This window comes from Panthera uncia, chromosome C2, assembly GCF_023721935.1.
Source record: "Panthera uncia isolate 11264 chromosome C2, Puncia_PCG_1.0, whole genome shotgun sequence".
Classification (NCBI taxonomy): domain Eukaryota; kingdom Metazoa; phylum Chordata; class Mammalia; order Carnivora; family Felidae; genus Panthera; species Panthera uncia.
The window spans coordinates 51,345,770-51,366,649 of NC_064810.1; positions in this window are offsets into that span (position 1 = coordinate 51,345,770).

Consider the following 20,880-nt stretch of genomic DNA (forward strand, 5'->3'; position numbering starts at 1 on the left):
TAAAAATCGAAGGTCTGCTTGATCTTTTCAAACAACTATATAAACATAGTTTATAGTTTAAACTACTATACACAAAACTCTTGTTAAAATCTTAAAAGTCCTCTCTTAAAAAATGAGAACAAACTGAGGGTTGATGGGGGGTGGGAGGGAGGGGTGGGTAGGTGATGGGCATTGAAGAGGGCATCTTTTGGGATGAGCACTGGGTATTGTATGGAAACCAATTTGACAATAAATTTCATATATTAAAATAAATAAACAAATAAAATCTTAAAAGTCCTCACCATTCCTTCTTCATTTCCCTTCTCATCCTGGTCTTTCTCCCCTTCAAATACCCAGCTAGATGTTCTCAAGCCTGGCTACACTAGAGTATTTAAAAAAAATACTTTTGCCTGCAATGTACCTCTGGAGTCGGGCTCATACCCTGGTATTTTTCAAAAATTTCCACAGATGGCTCTTTTGTGCAGCCAATGTGGAGAAAAACTGATTTAGACAATTTTCTTCTATTGCCTCAAGGAGGGGATATGATAAAACTGACAAAGAAAATCTTGAGTCCTTTTCTATCTTTGTGCGTCAGAAGTCTGTGTCATTAAGAGAAAGGCTTAAAGAGTTGATGCCTCGCCTTGGACTAGTAAAAGATAGGAGATATGAAATGATGGTTCACACCTTCCCAGGAAGAGAGGGCTAAGACAAAAAAGACAAGTCACAACCAAAGGACAATGTGAGGAGGATAGAGCCAGCATTGGGGACTGTGTAGTCTCTTAAAATCAGTCTAGATCCCAGCTCCACACGATGGAAGCCCTTAATCACCCACAACAGGGATCACATTAGCTGTTTCCTCCCATCACATCCACTGGCAACAACCTTTTGTAGTACCTCATGCTTCTCCCTGATGAGCCAGTTTGTATCTTGAGAGCTGGAGTCTGTCCTTTCTCTTTCTAACTAAACCTTGCAGCTTCTACTTGTAAACCCCAGAGAACTGGATGTGATAGTCTTTTCCTATAGAATTACTTATGTCAAATTTTCAAAAGGATGAAAAAGGAAAAAAAGAACATTTCAATTTGGGGAACGTATCATGAAAGGTTTTTTCTGTTTCTTTCCCTCTGTCTTTAAAATGTATAGACAATAAAATTCTTTATAATTATTTAGTGCTTATATTACAACAGGTTATCTCATTTTATAGATGAGAAATATAGAGCGAATAATCAGGAATTATCCTTAGTCACAAAACAAAACAAGCCCTGAACCTATTCTTTAGCCTACAAAATCTCTCCCATTTGGGAACTGAATTTTATGCCATCTGGCTCCAAAATCCAAGCTTACAATGTCAGGCAGTACTTGGAGAAAACAGCTGCATACAGATCACTCTGAAGCCCTCATAAAAATATATGGTAGTAACATTTTTTTCTTTTTAAAAATGTTTTATGAGATCCCCCATAGTATCTTTTGCTAGTCTTGCTGTAAAAATAATGTTTATGGTGATTGAATATACTTTCAGTAAATAGCTTCTGTGGCTATCAAATGACTGTTTTTCTTCTGCATTTAATCACCTGGGAGGAAAGAAATGATGGCAAACAGATTTCACTGCCTTAAACAATATTTGTTAAAGAAAGACTTTTGCCCTGGAGCATCTTACTCAGAAAGTAATTTCCTGGTCACTGCTTTGGAGTCATTGCCTTATTATTTAGGATTTTCTTTTTCTTTTTTCTTTTTTTTTAAAGCATGAATCAGCTCTCTTTTTTTCTTTGTCTTCCTCTATCTACATAGCTCTGAAGTGACATCATGGTCTCTTAATATCACAGTGAGTGAACAGCACTCCCAATTTGTTTGAGACTAACCAGGCTCAGATATTTCTGCATTGGTGATGTTGCAAGTATCATATTTTGTATTTTTAAGGGCCCAAAGATGTTTCAGTAGACTGTGGATTCATGTAGATCTATGTGGGTCAACTTAGTTATTTGGCTTTTGGTCTTTTTTTTAAATGTTTATTTATTTATTTTGAGAGAGAGAGAGAGAGAGAGAGAGAGAGCAGGGAGGGGCAGAGAGAGAGGAAGACAGAGAATCCCAGTCAGGCTCTGCATTGACAGTATACAGCCAGACAAGGGGCTCAAACTCATGAACCCTGAGATCACGACCTGAGCCAAAATCAGAAGTCCGATGCTTAACCATCTGAGCCATCCAGGTACCCCTTAATTATTTGGCTTTTGAAATAAAACCTATCCTGAAACTTGTTATCCAGAATAAAATGTAATATTTTTGAAATTACTCATGAAGCAAATTGACACTAAACGTCAAGTAATCCATTTTTCAGTAGATTTAATATGTAAGTTTTCATGTAGGCATCAGGTAGATTTTACAGGCTCTAGTAATAATATTAACAGCAACAATGATAAAACTGCAGCAAATATTTTGGGATTTTATATAAAGTAGATTAAATATCATTGAAAGACAAAAATTGAGTTGGAAGAAAATACTTCCTAAGGGAAACCAAACGGGGCGCCTGGGTGGCTCAGTCGGTTAAGCATCCGACTTTAGCTCAGGTCATGATCTCGTGGTCCGTGAGTTCGAGCCCCGCGTCGGGCTCTGTGCTGACAGCTCAGAGCCTGGAGCCTGTTTCAGATTCTGTGTCTCCCTCTCTCTCTGCCCCTCCCCCGTTCATGCTGTCTCTCCCTGTCTCAAAAATAATAAATAAATGTTAAAAAAAAATTTAAGGGAAACCAAACATTAGTCAAATGAAATATAAAATAAATGATAGTGTCCTGAGAAATAATCTGGCCTTGTAAAGAATGCTGTGAATATGCAAAATATTTAAATTAAAAGAGAGTATCGCTAATTAACCTTTGCAGTGGTAATCTTTCGGTTATTTGGATATTATCACTATTTTTCTGTACCAATTGCTCTATAAACACACTCTCAGGATGAGTTACAATTCTGCCCAGAAAAAAAAATCATGAGAAAATTATTTTATTTATGTTATAGCAATATTTGTGAACATCTGGGTTGAAGAGAAACTTTACAATGATTTTATAGCCTTGATGATTCTGATCTTGGTTTGTCCTCTCTCCTACCCAGCTACAAAAATTAAATCCTGATTTTTAACTAAGTTCTTTCTCATCAAAAAATATGGGTTCACTTTTGCTCCTTATGAGTTTGCCCAAAATAATAGTAGAAATCCTAATAATCAGTTGCTTCAACTTGAGAACATTTATCACTTTTAAGAATACATGTAATGATACAGTAATATGTAAGGCAGAGTTTCATCCAGTGTTACAGTGACCTCTGAAGAATGCAAAGATCTTTCCTAGCATTTCATTCTTTTTGCCATTGCTACACCATTTAAGTCTTGACATTCTGCCTTCGGGAAACAGCAAAGAGTTGGTTCTCTGTAGTGGTGACCCTAGCAATTCTCACAGTTGTATGGCTTTTGCAAAACAATGAGGCTGTACTAAATTGAGTCCCCTGTCACATATTCATTGGTGCACTACATTTGCTCCTCTAATCTCTAGCAAGCAAGGAAAGGTGTGAAGGTCATCTGGTCACTAGTCTTTGGAGAGTAAGAAAAGTCAAAAATTAGCCACTGCCATTTACAATATTGATTGGGTCACAAATGGACCTGGAAAGGAAGGATTTAGAATTAACAGGAAACAGGGTTTGGGGAAAATAAATCCTTGTTTCTTCTATTTCCCAATAAAGATAAGAGGGTCTAAGAACCAAGTCCATTTCTGGAGTTTCAAAAGTGTAACTTTTAACATTTATTTATTTTTGACAGAGGGCGGGGGGAGAGAAAGAGACACAGTGTGAGGCGGGGAGGTTTCAGAGAGAGGGAGACACAGAATCTGAAGCGGGCTCCAGGCTCTGAGCTGTCAGCACAGAGCCCGAGGCAGGGCTCAAACCCACAAACCGTGAGATCATGACCTGAGCAGAAGTGAGACACTTAACTGACTGAGCCACCCAGCTGCCTCTCCAAAAGTATAATTTTTAATGAGGCAAAGAACAGAGTATTTGTGGCTTCCTAGTTGTTGTTTTTAAGTTTTACAACATAGCATTTTAAAATGACAATCGCCAATCATACGTGTGTGTGTTTGAAATAGACATGCTTGACATTATTATACTGATCAACTATTACCACTTTTGAAAAGATATTTATTAGTCAAGTTACTGACAACTATTTTAATGCAAAATAAAACTGAGACTTTACAAGCCTGCTGTGTTTATACAGCACAATCAACATTATCTTATTTAGTTCCAAAATAATTCCTTGTGTGGGCAACACAATGCCAATTATCAATCTGTTCCCAAGTCAGTGTTTCAGTATCCAAAGCATACTTTAGGTAAGAGCCAGTATTTTCATAGGAATGTGTTTTCAAGCTCTACTTAAGAGTGATGATTGTGTTATGGTTTTTTTGCACATCAATATTAAACAGTGGCTACTAAAAGTAAAGGTGTGAGCAAAGACTAGTCATTAAAAGAATACACAGCTTGTGGTTGAAAGCAGGCCACAGTTGACACACTGACACTTATCATCAATATGAATAGTGCCAAATATGCTATGAAACACACAAATTAGCTATATTTTTCATTTCCACACTAACATCTAACTTATATAAATTCTATCCTCTATCAAATGATAATATATAACCAATATGGATTCACACTAAGATTAATGCTCATAAAATGCATTTTTTTACTTAGAAAAGAATTTCTGAGGATGCCTAGGTGGCTCAGTTGGTTGAGCCTACAACTCCTGAATGTGGCTCAAGTCATGATCCCAGGGTCATGGGATTAAGCTCTGCATTGAGCTCTGCTCTAAGCATGGAGACTGTTTGGGATACACTCTCTCTCTCTCCTCCTCAGCTCCCCTCCCTCACCTACACTTGTGCACTGTCTCTAAAACATAAAAATTTAAAAAATAATAATAATTTCTGTAATTAAAAAAAAGAATAGGAAAGCTACCAAAAACGAATTCCAATTTTGTAATATTTCTGCATATATTAATATTAAGTTAAGGACAATTGGCCTCATAAGCTTATTTTTCTTTCTTTTAAACATTCTACATTAGCCAAGATCACAGATAATGGTGTATCCACCTTATTATCAACCAATGTGTGGTGCTTGCATAGTTTTGAGGTGAATACAGAATGGAGTTTTAAAAAAAGTTCCTACAGGAAAGGGCATTTTTAAAATTAGGGATTAGGTTATGAATGATTTTATAGCCCACTTTAATTGTCTCAGAGATGTTATAAAAAGTTACATAAATTTGTAAAGCGCTTCCTAATTTTCCCTTGCTACATTTTTTCCTCATAAAACTCTGTAAGGTAGGCGAGGCAGAAAGTGTTATCCCTAATGCACAGGTGAGTAGATTAAGAGTTAATAAATGTTTAATGATTTGCTTATCGTCTCCAGTTTTTCCAGTGTTGTCAAAATTTGAATGCAAATGATAATAATGTAATACATCAACTTGCAAAACTATGACAGCATAACAGTCATTAACTTCTCATTGTCCACCATCCCAAGACTGTCAAATATATCCTCTTAGGTGGAATCATGGGTAAATTGACCCAGATTTCCTGACCCAAGAAAATATCTCAGTGTATAACTAAGAGTCTATCATGAAGCAGAAGTTCTACCTGATATCCTCAAAATGACTATGCTCTAATGAACAGATACAAAAAATTATTCAGAGAACATAAAACGATGAGGAGAATTATTAAAATAATTTTGGTATGAGCTTTCCTACCTTATTTACCCCTCTTCTCACACTTATGTTTCTACATTTAAAGCTCTCCTAGATGCTTGGCCACCTCACACACAAAAACTGCTACACAGAATGGGCACCTGGGTGACTCAGTTGGTTAAGCATCTGACCAGCTCAAGTCATGATCTCATGGTTCATGAGTTCAAGCCCTGCATCAGGCTCTGTGCTGACAACTCAGAGCCTAGAGCCTGGAGCCTGCTTTGGGTTCTGTGTCTCACTGTCTCTCTGCCCCTCCCCCGCTTGCACTCTGTGTCTCTCTCTCTCAAAAATAAACATTAAAAAAAATTGCTATGCAGAAAAAATTGTCTGAAACATCCAGAACAAGTTTGTTCAGCCAAATTAAAAAAAAGTGATAAACTAGGAGATGTAAAGATACAAAAAGAAGAAATGAGAACAGAATAAGTAAGGTTGTGAATACTTTGTGAGGGGACATAAAATTGTAAGAATGAAACAAAACAAAACAGAAAATCCTAATATCTAATTATCTTTCAGCATCCCCCAGTACTAACCTGCTCATCAAGACAAAATGGTTACTATTTTATCTGGATTAAATTACCTATCCTTTCCTCCATGCCTTTCTCTCTCATCATTTTCCTTGTTCAGAATGTCCTCACGGTCATATTTAGGGATAGAAAATATGAAGCAGATATGCCACTGATACTTCACCCTACACCTAGGGCAGACACAATGAAACATTCCTCTGTCTGCATTCTTAACCTAGGCTGTGAAAATAGCATATGTACATACACACACACATACACACACACACACACACACACACACACAAACACACACACACACACACACATATATATGCTTGAGAATAATAGGGAAAAATGCTTTTTCTTCAACCCCCACGTTTACCCCTTTCTATAACAAGAATTACTTGGTCGGGTTGAGGTAAAAGACACTCATTGCTTATGCATGGCACAGCCTGTTGACTCCAGTTTTACCTCTGGAACTCACCTGCCTATAAAAGGAGTATACTTCTTTTCTATTGTTAATATGTTTTTTTGTACTTTTGCTCTCTGAATTTCTTTATCTTACCTCAACAGGTTGTGAAGTATCTTGAGGCCCTCCAGGTAACTGGCTAGAAAAGGATCTGTTCTGTCTGCTCACGTTTCTCCATAGGTTAGGTTTTAAAGCTTAATATATTTTAAGTTTTTTTTTAATTTTAGAGAGAGAGCATGAGCAAGGGAGAGGGGCAGAGGGGGGGGGGGGAGAGAGAGAGAGAGAGAGAGAGAGAGAGAATGAGAATCTTAAGCAGGCTCCGTGCTTAGCACGGATCCCAATGCAGCAGAGTCAGAGTCGGAAACTCAACAGACTGAGCCACCCAGTTGCCCTTCAAGGTTGAATTTTTAAGAAAAAAATTATAGGAAGTCATATTATGACCTCAAAGAAGACATATATTCTGCATTCCAATTTTCCTATTAATAAAGGTGATAGTTTTGCATATTGATTGAGTTAGTCTTACAATCTTTAATATCAGTCACAGGAAGCCACTACAAATTCTCACTCCAGTTAAATTTTGTCAGTTCTGGTCTAGGTCATACTTTTCCTTTGAAGACCAATTTGTCTCTACCTTTTTAATGAAACATCCCCCCAATACTTCAACTTATTTTAACCTGTCCCTACTAAATTCCAATGACCCTCATTGATGCTACCACTTATTTAGTACTTAGCACATCCTAGCTCATTATGTGAGCTATATTTTCAAATATATCTTCTCATTCTTTAAATGAATCACAAGCCCACTCAAGGGAACCCCTACTTCTCATGCTTTTTATACCTCTGGAGTCTGACATGCAATGCTCAATTAATATTCTTTGACATTAATGATGAGATTCTAAGGAAATTACCACAACAGACTATGGTAATAGTGATTTGTGTACTGAACTACCCTTGATCCACTTTATGCATATCTGCCTGGACTTCCAGCCTTTTGGGCAGATTAAGTAAAGCAACATAAGGAAGACTTCTTTAGAGAAATCTCAGTTGTAAGGATGGCTAAAAGTTGCCTAAAATGGAAGAAGCAAATATAAGTTCCTAACTATTTCATAGGGCATACACTGGTGTCTTTGAAATTAATGAATTAGAATTTCACTTTTATTATGACATCTCTGGCAAATAGTAAGGAATATGATTTCCTGACTATACGGACATTAAAAATGGAAAAAAGTTCTGATAAAAAATGAGTACATAGTTCTGAAATCTCTAGGCAATATTGTTCCATGTTTGGGCAAAGTTGTAAAAGAATGTAAAAATAAAACTTGATACAAGCTGCACTAAATATATCCAAATGAACACTTCTCTCGCTGACCTTCTCAAGTAAAATGTCATTTTAACTCAGATGGTCATTGAATTTGCCAATCCAAATCATCAGTTCTCCTACTAATTACTATATAACCTTGAGCAAGTCTTTCTACTTTGAGTTGATTTCTGTTATCTAGCTGTAACACAAAAATATTAATGCTTACTATTTGCCAGATTTCATGAAGATGATATGGACCTCAGATATTTTTCAGAAATACTTTGTGTTCTTCAAAAGAAATATGTTTAAATAATTACAAATCTTTGCTTTCAACTAAAAGATTAAGAGAATAATACTACCTATGAGAGATTAATATGTAAGCTAATTAGTCAATGGATTCAACATGTTCTAGAAATTTAAAAATTTAGTAACTATGTTTTGTCATTGTCATAACTTCTTCCTTAGGGGTTATCTTTGTAAATAAATCTATTGAATTCGTTTGAACCCCTTTGTAGGTTTTCTATGGAAGAGAGGATTTATCCTGTAACTTGCATTAAAACAAGATAAGAGAAATTTGTGTCTTAAAAGTATAATAGGGTGCATTTTTACATGTTGACAGAACATGCTTCTGCATCTAGAATCTAAAGAATATTTAATATGCAAAGTTAGCGGCAAACAGAGAAAGTAAAGATAGTTACCAACCATGCATCACCTTTGGTATATTTAACTTAGATATTTACCCTTCTCTTAGTGACATGAATTCTTCTTGTGCAAACATTTAATAAATACTGTCCAAGGTTAACTCTAAACCTCACAAGCCAGCAGAATGAACTCACATACTTTTGCTCCTAAAATAAGCCACATATTAATGCGATAGCAGAGGAGAAAAACAAACAAAAAAATAAAATAAAATTCTTAACCACTAAATGAAAAACTCTAGAAACTTCACTCCCAGGTCTCTATAACCTAAATGATCTCAGAACATGAACATATCGACCCATACAAACATTAACAGAATGGAGAAAACCTCTACCCTTTAAAATTATGTCAGAAAAGTCAAAGTAAAGGACTTAGAATCAAATCAAGGAAATTTTGTAGCAAGATCTTAATAAGTTGCTTATTAGAGGTTAGAGTGGGAGAGAGCCAAAGCATAAGAGACTGTTAAAAACTGAGAACAGGGGCGCCTGGGTGGCGCAGTCGGTTAAGCGTCCGACTTCAGCCAGGTCACGATCTCACGGTCCGTGAGTTCGAGTCCCGCGTCAGGCTCTGGGCTGATGGCTCGGAGCCTGGAGCCTGTTTCCGATTCTGTGTCTCCCTCTCTCTCTGCCCCTCCCCCGTTCATGCTCTGTCTCTCTCTGTCCCAAAAATAAATAAAAAACGTTGAAAAAAAAAATTAAAAAAAAAAAACAAAAAAAAAACTGAGAACAAACTGAGGGTTGATGGGGGGTGGGAGGGAGGGGAGGGTGGGTGATGGGTATTGAGGGCACCTTTTGGGATGAGCACTGGGTGTTGTATGGAAACCAATTTGACAATAAATTTCATATATTAAAAAATAAATAAATAAATAAATAAAAATAAGTTGCTTATTCATGGATTCTTTTTTTTTTTTTTTCTCAAGTTAGTTAACATACATTATAGTCTTGGCTTCAGGAATAAAACCCAGTGATTCATCATTTACATATAACACCTAGTGCTCATCTCAACAAGTGCCCTCCTTTTTTTCTTTTAATGTTTTTTGAAATTTATCTTTGAGAGAGAGAGAGACAAAGCACGAGCAGGGGAGGGACAGAGAGAGGGGGATACACAGAAACTGAAGCAGGCTCCAGGCTCTGAGCTGTCAGCACAGAGCCCAGTGCGGGGCTGGAACTCACACACGGTGAGATTATGACCTGAGCCGAAGTCAGACGCTCAACCAACGGAGCCACCCAGGTGCCTCTATTTTCCTCTCTGTTTTTATCTTATTTTTGCTTCTTTTCACTTATGTTTATCTGTTAAGTTCTTGAACTGCTTATATCTGAGATTAGCATCCACCTCCTTCTGAAGAGTTACCTTGTGCTCCTTTGCCCCCTTTTTAGTAGCTATTAAATTAATAACTGACCATTAATCTTTCTAACTCATCCTCATCCCTCAAAACAAAAGGGTTCTAATTTCACTCAAATTGTTCTATAGTTGCAATGTTCCTAACCTGTTCCTTATCCTTCCTCCTCTTCTTCCCTCCCTTTCAATAAAATTATCACTTATAGCTGTAATTGACTTCCATGGAGGACCTACTAAGTGTCCAGTACTTGGAGTACTCAAATACTCAAATCATATATATATATATATATATATATATATGTGTGTGTGTGTGTGTGTATATATATATATATATGTATATAGATACACAATCACATACATAAATCCAGTCACATATGCATATATATACATGTATGTACATATAATCACATGCATACCTTACATATATACATGCACATACACAATTATACACAATCCACAATCACATACACATATGCAAGCACTTACTTATCATAAGCACATACACAATTACACACATACACAATAACATAATCATACAATCACATATTCATATACAACTGCGTACACATACATAATCATACATACATAATACACATTTAATCCTCCTATAAATCCTATGAGTTTGGTTCCTATTATCATTTTTCAAATAAGGAAGTGAGGTACAGAGACCTGTACAATATCAAGCAGCTTGTAAGTGATGAGGCCTGTTATTTGAAATGTAGATGTTTAACTCCAGGGTCCACATTCTTAATCAAAGTATCTTGCACCAACAAAGTATCTTTAGTATTTAATTCTAGTAACTGCTTTCCCTGTCACTCTTCTGTGTTTAGCTCATAATCATTCATTGTCTGCAGCATATTTTAACCATGTTGCTAGCCCCCTATCATGACCTCTCAGATGGCTGAATCAGTTTTTATATAATTCCTTTTGTAAAATGCATTTCCTTGCATTGATAAATACTTTGTTAAATGTATTTTGACCATTATTATAAATTTAGATAAAAGAACAATCATCTCTTAATGTTAAATATTTTCAAATTAATATTTTACTAAATTCTAAATATTAAATGATATGTATATACAAGCATATTCTTGCTTCTCCCATAATATGCCAGCTTTATCTTTTTCTTTTCTCACCCATTGTATTTTCCTCCCGTTTTGAGATCTACCTTTTCCATATTCTCTACTATTCCTTTTATTCAAGCGCAGAAACCTGGGAAACAGAAAAGGAGTCATGTCTACCCTGAATCTTTGGATTCTGTGTCAGGACTGATTGATCAATTGATTAGAAAAACCAGTCAAACCAGTCCCTGGAATATGTGGTCCCATTATTAAACTGAAGGTTTTTTTTTTTCTTTGTTTTGTTTTTCTTTTTCTCTAGGGTAATTTACTAAATTGATTTAGTAATTTTGGCTTCTTTTGTCTTATCTTTTTTTATAACACTTAAAAATTTTTAATGGCTGCCTCTATTGACATAGGTTTTCTTTTGAGCAAGAAACTCCCCTCCATTCCAAGAATATAATACATTTTATCAAATCATTTTACAAAAAGAAAATGGAGACTAAAAGAAAATACAACACTTTTTATAGGGCATTTTACCTCTCTAGCAATACAGTAAAAATGGCAGCAATAGGTTGTTAAAAAAAAAAAAAAGGTCTTATCATTAACTTGTCTAAATTTCACTTATTTATAAATTTACCAATTGTTAGAATATTATATAGGCAATACCATAAAATTTATTTTCTAGCAAGAACAATTATATCCAAAAAAGAAACCCTCTGAGTATCCATTTGGGAAGGAAAATATGTATTTCATGAGAGCAAGAAACTGTGGGATAACCAATTTGTAAACCTAGAAAACTATGAAAAAGCATGAATTTAAGCTCAGTTTAAACCATCCCTCAGAAATTTACAATCCTATAAAAATAGACACTAAGCTCAAGTCATATTACTCAGCTCACTCTCCAGCTCTCTTTGTCAAGCCCCATTTTACAGACCAGGGAATCAATGTGCAGAAGAATGTATACCACTTGTGAATTTTTTAAGAAGTAGTCATCTATCCCAAATTCAATGTCATTATAGATTAAATTTCTTCCATGCTGGGGCGCCTGGGTGGCTCAGTTGGTTAAGCCTCCGACTTCGGCTCAGGTCACGATCTCGCGGTATGTGAGTTCAAGCCCCGCGTGGGGCTCTGTGCTGACTGCTCAGAGCCTGGAGCCTGTTTCAGATTCTGTGTCTCCCTCTCTCTCTGACCCTCCCCCGTTCGTGCTCTGTCTCTCTCTGTCTCAAAAATAAATAAACGTTAAAAAAAATAATAAAAAAAATAATAAATTTCTTCCATGCTCCTTACAAAGCAAATCTTGCCTTAAAATAATATATATAATATATATATTATATTCAAACTACAAAATCTATAGAAAAGTCCAGATACTCATGAAAAAATCAGCAATGACCTCACTACAAATCTCAATGTAAATTATTAATTCATGACAATAATTTACCCCCACTAAATGTACCTTACTAAGGACACTAGAATTTTAACTGTTCTACTTATTGATACATATTTTTCTTCCAACAATAATGCATAAAGTTCCAGGAATATAATGCATTTCTTTCAAATCATTTTACAAAAATACGTGGAAACAAAACAATTCAAAATTCTTCATAGAGACAGTTACCTCTTTAGCAAAGTGGCAGTTGTCTTTAGTGTAAAAAAAAGTCTGCAGTCGATTGCTTAATAAAAAGAAAAATCGTGTTTAAGAACTTGTGTCATGGGGGCACCTGGGTGGCTCAGTTGATTAAGTGTCCAATTCTGGCTCAGGTCATGATCTCATGGTCGGTGGGTTCGAGCCCCACATTGGGCTCTGTGCTGACAGGTCAGAGCCCGGAGCCTGCTTCAGATTCTGTGTCTTTCTCTCTCTGACCCTGCCCCACTCATGCTCTGTCTGTCTGTCTCTCAAAAATGAGTAAAAGTTTAAAATAATAATAAAAAAATAAGAATTTGTGTCATGGAAAACACTCAGGTTTCTAAGCTTCATGGAAATTCTGATCTATTCAAGTGCAAATGATATTCTCTACCACCTACTCCTCTTTGGTGTTTTGGGTGTTTTCCCCTATGTCAGTCCAGCTAACAAATGGTTAAGAAACATTCTCTTGGCAAACATCTTTCTAGTTTAAGAAATTTCATTTCCTCTGTAGTTGAGGTCATGAACTTAAAACCCTTTCATAAAGGAAAAAGCACTCTCAGAGTCACATAGGTGTGAATCTGCTTAATTCAGTGATAAAAACAAAAAAACAAAAAAAAAACTAAACTCCTGCTTTGATACTATTTTTAAATTTTTTAATATTGCTCAAAATTTATGCTTATCACCCAGCTGGGTTTAGCAGAAAACTGAGGAGGTATACATTATTTCTTTCCAATACTTATTTTAAAAATTTACAAATTTTTTTGCTAATAAAGCTAATGTTACTCTTATTGGTTTAAAAACATTGGAATTACTAAAAAGCAAAGGGAGTTGAATAAAAGTATTCATCTTCCCACACTAAGAAGGCTTGTATTATTCTTTCAGTGGATTTCCTTCACAGTATGCTTATGACACAATGTACCTTCTAAAATGGAAACAACAACACAGAAGCAAAGAGATTCAGAAAAGGACAAAAAACAATAATTCAATTACAGCAAGTTTCCGTATGTGTGTTATTTGGGCACTTGGATTGTGACATCAACAAAATAAATTTTAGTCATTAATTCCAACTATCTTCATCAAAGTTTTGGAAAAAAAAGAGGTGGCATGAAATGGAGAAACTTTTATAAGCAAGAAAAGGAAAGCTAAAGAAAATGACATTAATGAAGCAGGATAGTCCACACACTAATCAATCAACCTCTAGATTTTTAAAAACATGACATTATTTATCCTGTAGTGATTATTATGACTTATTTAAGTTTGAAGAGCTTCTTGCCATTTACATCCTAAATCCAGTTTTCTCTGAATGCCATAATTTCCAAAATATTCAGTGCCTAATAGCTAACAGTAAAATCTAGAATGATGTTTTTGTCATACTGAAATTTCTAGGTGCTATATTATTCAAGCTGCATGAACATACTCGAAATTTAGTTCACCGTTAACTTTTTAACAAGAGGCTTCTATTTTAAATCTATTTCAGAATCACTTCAACTATTTTTAACCGAAGAGTCATTCAGTTTTTGGTGTCACTCCAGCAGCATGGCCCTGCACTAAACAATGGAATAGGAGAGTAGCGAATGTATAAAATATATGCCAAGAGTCTGGTCCATAGCAACGGGCATTTAGTCTGTTTAGTATGTTCAGTAAATTCAGGTATTTTTCTTTCATCCATTTGAATAGGTTTTCTTCTGTAGACAAGGCCTGTCTTTCTTGTCTGCTGCTTTTTTCTCTTCACCTAGCCTAATGCCTGGCACAAAGAAATAAATATATATAAGCAAACGAGTCAATTAAATAAGACAGCCATGTAGAGATTTAGTTTGTGTTAAAAGCACCATTTTTAAGTCTTTTTCGTGTATCTTCAAAATTTTGAGAATTTATATTTTGTTTCTTACTAAATTGGTAGTTATTTTAAATGAAACTTTTAATGTATTGCCATAAAATAAATTGTCTAGGACAACGTGCCATGTTTGCACGAACTTTTCCGGTACCCACAGAACAACATCACACAAATCTGTGCAGACATGTCCCAAATTAGAGAATATCTCACAGAATTTTAATAGTTCATGAAAAGATTATTACTCGCCAAACTTTACATAATGTCAAAATAATCCCAATTTTTAAAAACCCATCTTTGTTATTTAATGAGAAAAGATTATATAAAAGATTTACACATATTGATCAACCCAAAATGAATATAGAACATTGAATAATAAAATACAACTTTTATCATATTTTGAAGGCCAATCTCCACTCTGAGAGTTGTCTGCATGGGAACATTGACAAGGTGTCCAAAATCCACCTTAAAAACCTGAAGTCCACTTTTATAAATTTGAAGACCCCCAGCAATCTATTCTCAGGCAATCTTTGACACCACTGCATTCACCTAATAATTTCACAGCAGAAAAAAAAGACCAGTTAAAACCATTATCTCAATGAATTTTGATTGAAAACTTCCTGCCACAAGCAGCAGTAGATTCTACATGAGGTAGCAAATCGTTTTTGACACTAAGTCAAACCATTGTTATCAAGAAGCAGAGGTAATGTATACTTTGGGAAAACCCATCTGCCATATTACAGCGATCTTCTAAATCTCAGTATTAGTCATATCATATTCTTCTTCAAAAACTTCAAAAACTTCAAAGGCCAATTGGCCTTTTTTTTTCCCCCACGTACCATGAAGTCCAGAAGTAAATGAAGGAACAGTAGAATGGCTCCAAAATGCCAGAACAGATTAAAGATTGTTTCCATTCACTCACATGAAACTTTTGTCCTCACAATTCTTATTCTATGATAGCAAGACTGCTACTGTGCTTCATCACTGCACCCACAGTTCGTGCAGGAAAGGGTGGGAGGAAACCTTCATGCTGCCCAGATGTTTTTCCTCGGTCCATTCATTTCCCTAGTGCCAACCAACAAGGACTAGTTCATAGGTTCTCCTCTACCTAAGCATCCATACCTCCATAGCACGTCTTCACTTTCAGGTCATGACTTTGCTTCATGTTTCTCTGAGGAACGTGAAGCAAGCAACAGCAATCTTAATAAACTTTCATTTCCACATCTTCTCAACTAACTCACTGGCTGCTTCTTCTAAATCTCCTTTGCTAATTCTCCTCCTCAACCTGAACTCTTGACGTGGGAAAGCCCCAGGATTTGGCATTGTATCTCTTCTCTTCTCCTATTTACATGCAGTCTTTTGACAACCTTTTTGCAGTCTCAATGCTTTAAAACTGTCTATGCTGACGACATCCAAATAAATCTCTCCAGTCAAGATTTCTCCCCTGCCTAAATCTAAATGTCACTTTGACAGCTCTATGTGAATGTTAATAGGCCACCAAAATTTTAAAGGTCCCTAGAAACATAAATAACAAAAACAGAACAACAACAACAACAACAACAAACACCCTGTTTATCCCAAATCTTTTGTATTTGGCTGTCTCAATTAATAGTCATAACATCCTATCATTAACTTAGAATAAACTCTCATAGTTTTCTTCAAATACTATGCATTTCTCACCCCCTATATACCATGTCAACAAATTCCCTATCTTCAAAACACAACATACCCAGACTTAGACTACTTCCTTCCACTTTCCCTACTACCACCATGGTCTGAGTCCTTAACATGGCTCACTTGGAGACTCTAATAACCTTATAACTTGCCTCTCTACCCTCAACTTTGATCCCTTACAGTCTACCATAAACATGACAACCAGAGAGATCCAGTAAAGAACCAATACAGGACTTGTCATTCTTTGGATCAAAATTTCGAATGGCTTCCAAACTGACACAGAGTGAAACACTTACAGAATTCTAGAGCATCTAGTTTATTTGTTTATTTTGAGAGAGAGTGAGCACACGAGTGTGAGTGGGGGAGGGGTAGAAAGAGAGGAAGAGAGAATCCCAAGCAGGCTCTGTCCTGTCAGCACAGAGTCTGATGCGGGGCTCCATTTCACAAATCATGAGATCATTGCCTGAGTCAAAGAGCCAGAAGCTTAACCAACATAGCCACCCACGCACCCTAAATATATGTTTCTGAACTTTTGCTCAAGTGTTTTTTTTTGTTTATTGTTGGTTTTGGGGGTTTTTTGGTGGAGGGGGGGCTGAAATTCATTCTCCATATCTCTACCTAGAGAAATCTTCAAACTTGCATGATATTCTCTACTCCTCTTTCTGAAGAACTCATATTTTCAAATGTGAAGACCCAGTTTAAGTATCACCTCCTCCAGAGAGCCTGTCCATTCCATCTATGGGCTTTCATAAAACTTCAAAAAATAAACATTAATATTTTTTTAAAATAAAATTAAGTATTTTATTAGAAGGTGATAAAACTAACAAATACAAGTGAAAGAAGGAAAGGAAACTGAAATTATTGTATTAGCCCTAGAAGAATAATCAACAAATGTTTACAAATGGCTATCTATTTAGTTATGAGTACTTTCTTTTTTATACCTTTGTACATTATCCATTTTTTCTAATGTGTTATTTACATAAGAAAGCACTTAATCTCCTTGTTTATCAGCATAAACATAGCCTTAAAAATATAAAAGCAAATAAAATTTAAAAATTTCATTGTCACAGCTTTCTATAGAATTGAGGTTATCCCAGAACAAGATGATTTTCTGAGAATGGGAGGAGTCCCACTTCTGAGACATGAATCAAGTAATCACGGCAATATGTATTGAGAAACTGACAAATGTTGAGAAGGATGCTCAGAGAATACCAGGTAATCACCCTTGCTGCTTCCCTCACTGGGATTATTGGGCAATCTCCTCCCTACATATATACTACCTATAGATCTGAAGAAACTTGAGGGGAAAAAAAATCAAAGCAACATATTATTGTAAAAGAATGACACAATGAGGAAATCCTTCCAAACCATCAATTTTGCCATTTTACTTTCTAACTAAAATTGCTAGCTTCAATATTTTTAGCTTCTGTTCATTGCAACAGTTCCACACTCTGCTGTTGCTAAGTGGTGCCTTTTAATCTGACAAATATTTTGGTCTCATCCTGCTATCTCTTACTTGACCCTAGAAACAAGTACCACCTCTGAAGCCTAACATGCAATGCAGTGATTCACTTATAAATGTTTAACAACACTTGGTCCTGTCTGTGTGTTTAGGAGTGTGGAGGTGTCCTAATTTGTACCATTTGCAGATTTCTGTAGTGCGAACACTCTCATCATAGCTGATTTCCTGGAGGTGGAAAGAGAGACATAATAGGCTCTCATGAAATAATTCAAACCAGTTCCAGCACACCACTAAGCCAAGTTCTCCATCATCTGTCCACTTCATGTGTTTAACCTCATCTTCTACTATTCCACACAGGAACTCTCTGCTCCTGTGATCATCCTTTACAGAACACCCTTTACACTCTGACCATGTTCCCTGGGCCTGCGCTGCTTCCCTCACTGGGATTATCAGACAATCTCCTCTCTGTCCATGTACTACCCATGGTTCCATAGATTATTACCCATAGATAGTCAATTGAATTATTCAAATTCAACCTATGTCACATGATGAAGATCTCTTTGTTTCCCCCATTTCTCTGTGCTATTTCCTTCTTCAAAACTCCTCCAGCTCATATTTCTTAAGGACTTGCACATTAGGCACTACATGTATAAAACCAAACAGCCACAGACCATGTCTTCATAACACACACGTTTAAGATAGGAATCAAGTAATAAGAAACAAACAAAGGTTGAGAAGGATGCTAAGAGAATGCCATGTCACAAATGAATTGATCTCTTCTGGGGGATCCTGTGTTCCACCTCTGCATCATACGTATCTTATTTCTAAAAGTGTATTGTGTTCCTCAATTTCAACATATACAATTGTTACGTCGACACTGGCTGTGCCTTGTCTCAGCATTATCTCTGCCTTGAGTATGTTTTCAGGAACAGACTTAGGACTTTAAAAAAAGGTCTTGCTCTGACTCAACCTGAAAACAGCTGATGACGTTGAAAGGAGGGCAACAGGGCCTATGGATCTAAGAGAACACCAGAGGAAGAACAGGGCCAAGCAAGAAGTGAGGCTGACCAAGGAGCCTGACCAGAACAATAAATTTGGTTGGGTGGAACTACCCAGGGAGCTGACAGCCAAGAAGAGGTTAATCAAGTCTAAAGATCACTGATAGCAGTTCACTGAAAATCAGATGAAGAAGGCTCTCCACCTCTCGTTTAACCAGCTTCCCAAATTCAGAAGTCTAAAGTGGTCTTTAACTTCAATTCAGAAAACCGGTATCCTAAAGAAACTGGATATTAGCAAACTTACATCATTCCATTACTGATAATAAATCAAAAGGATTGGGGGCAACAGTAGGGTTTTAAACAATCAATAGGTGACTTCATAGTTTGAGGCATCTTCTTTACAAAGATATATTGATTGACCAAGGCAGGCTTTCCGACCTCTCCAACACTCACAGTCTCATTTAATATCCTTTATGGTTTGATTTAGAACAGAAAGGTAGACGCATTTGAAGAGGAAAAAAATCCTTTATAGGTAGAAAAGTTCTGATAGCTTCTACAAAAGAGATTAAAAAATAAAATCAGTGTGAAATTGCTGGGCTTCCCTTCTTCCACTTTCACAGAAACATATGATATTGAAGTTTAACCCATCTGTAATATTTTCCTCCTACTTTGAACAGATAACATGTATATTACAGATGAGATGATAATGCAAATAACTAAGGTATTCTTAAAGACCAATTCTTCTTAGATTTAACATAATTTAAGTTACTTTTTCCTTATGAATTCATTATAAAATGGATGTTGGGGAATGCAAGATGTTGAAGAACATGAGTAAGTTAGAATAAGACTTCCAGATAATTGTAACCAACTTACTTCTTTGCCCTCACTTGTCCAAATAAATTACTTTGAGAACCAGTGGTATACAACCAGCCGTGCTCACACTAAGTCTTGAATATATTTGCCAATATCCTTCTTCTATGCCAGTATCAGCAGTGTAGCTCAAACTACCACAAGTATAAAAATAATTTTGTCCAACATGAAAGTAGCTTGATTTTATAATTCCCCTTCACTGAAACATAATTATTTCCACTATAAAAAAAATTGCTACCAGTATAAAGTATATAAAACATTAATATCTTTGTAATGAAGCAAATTCTTCTGGCTTCTTTGATTTTCTCAACCTCAAAAAACTAAATTAAACCTCAAGATTATCATTAATTTAATACCAAATCAAACTTTTATTTACAAAAACAAATGCTGAATGTAAGTGACACTTTCAGATGATCATAATCTGGTGACATGTGCTAAATCTTTCAGAATGCCCTGCACCCTTTCTTAGCTTTCATTTGTGAACAGAAGAAATTATTAGATTCTAACATCTACGTCTCAGCAGCAACCATATTTTCCTTAATGACCTCCTTCTGCTATTTTCAATACCTTATCAAAACTTTAAGATTTCCCTGACTTCTTTCAACATTTTCAGTGGTAAAGTCAGCATAAGCAATCAATGTAGACTTAACACAAATCTCTTGTCTTCCTGTGCAAACATCAAAAAGTATATATACCATATAACATAAATTTTGCTGCCAAGTCTGAGATGGTTTGACTTCTAGGAGTCTGTCTTATTTTTCGTTTGTTCTAGTTTAGGTAGTGGTTCTTACATATTAGCATATGTCAAAATTAGATGTAGAGCTTGTTAAAACATAAATAGTTGGGCCTCAACTTTCTGACTGAGTATGCCTGGGATAAGACCCAAGTATTTCTTTCCTAACAAGTTTCCAGGTGACAGTGTTTCAGGTTAGGGGACCATCCTTTGAAAGCCAGTGACTTAGAGATCACAGAGTTTCATTCTAGGATAACCTCTGCCATCCACTAGCTGCATTTGATCAAAAGATTCTTCTTTTTTTTTTTTAGAATTTTTTTTTTGTTTTGCTTTAACACTTATTTATTGTTGAGAGACAGAGAGACACAGAGCACGAGCAGGGGAGGGGCAGAAAGAGAAGGAGACACAGAATCCAAAGCAGGCTCCAGGCTCTGAACTGTCAGCACAGACCTCAATGCAGGGCTCAAACGCACAAACCACGAGATCATGACCTGAGCCGAAGTCAGACAGCTCAACCGACTGAGCCACCCAGGTGCCCCTGATCAAATGATTCTTAAGAAAAGTTCATAGTCATAACTGAAATTCCA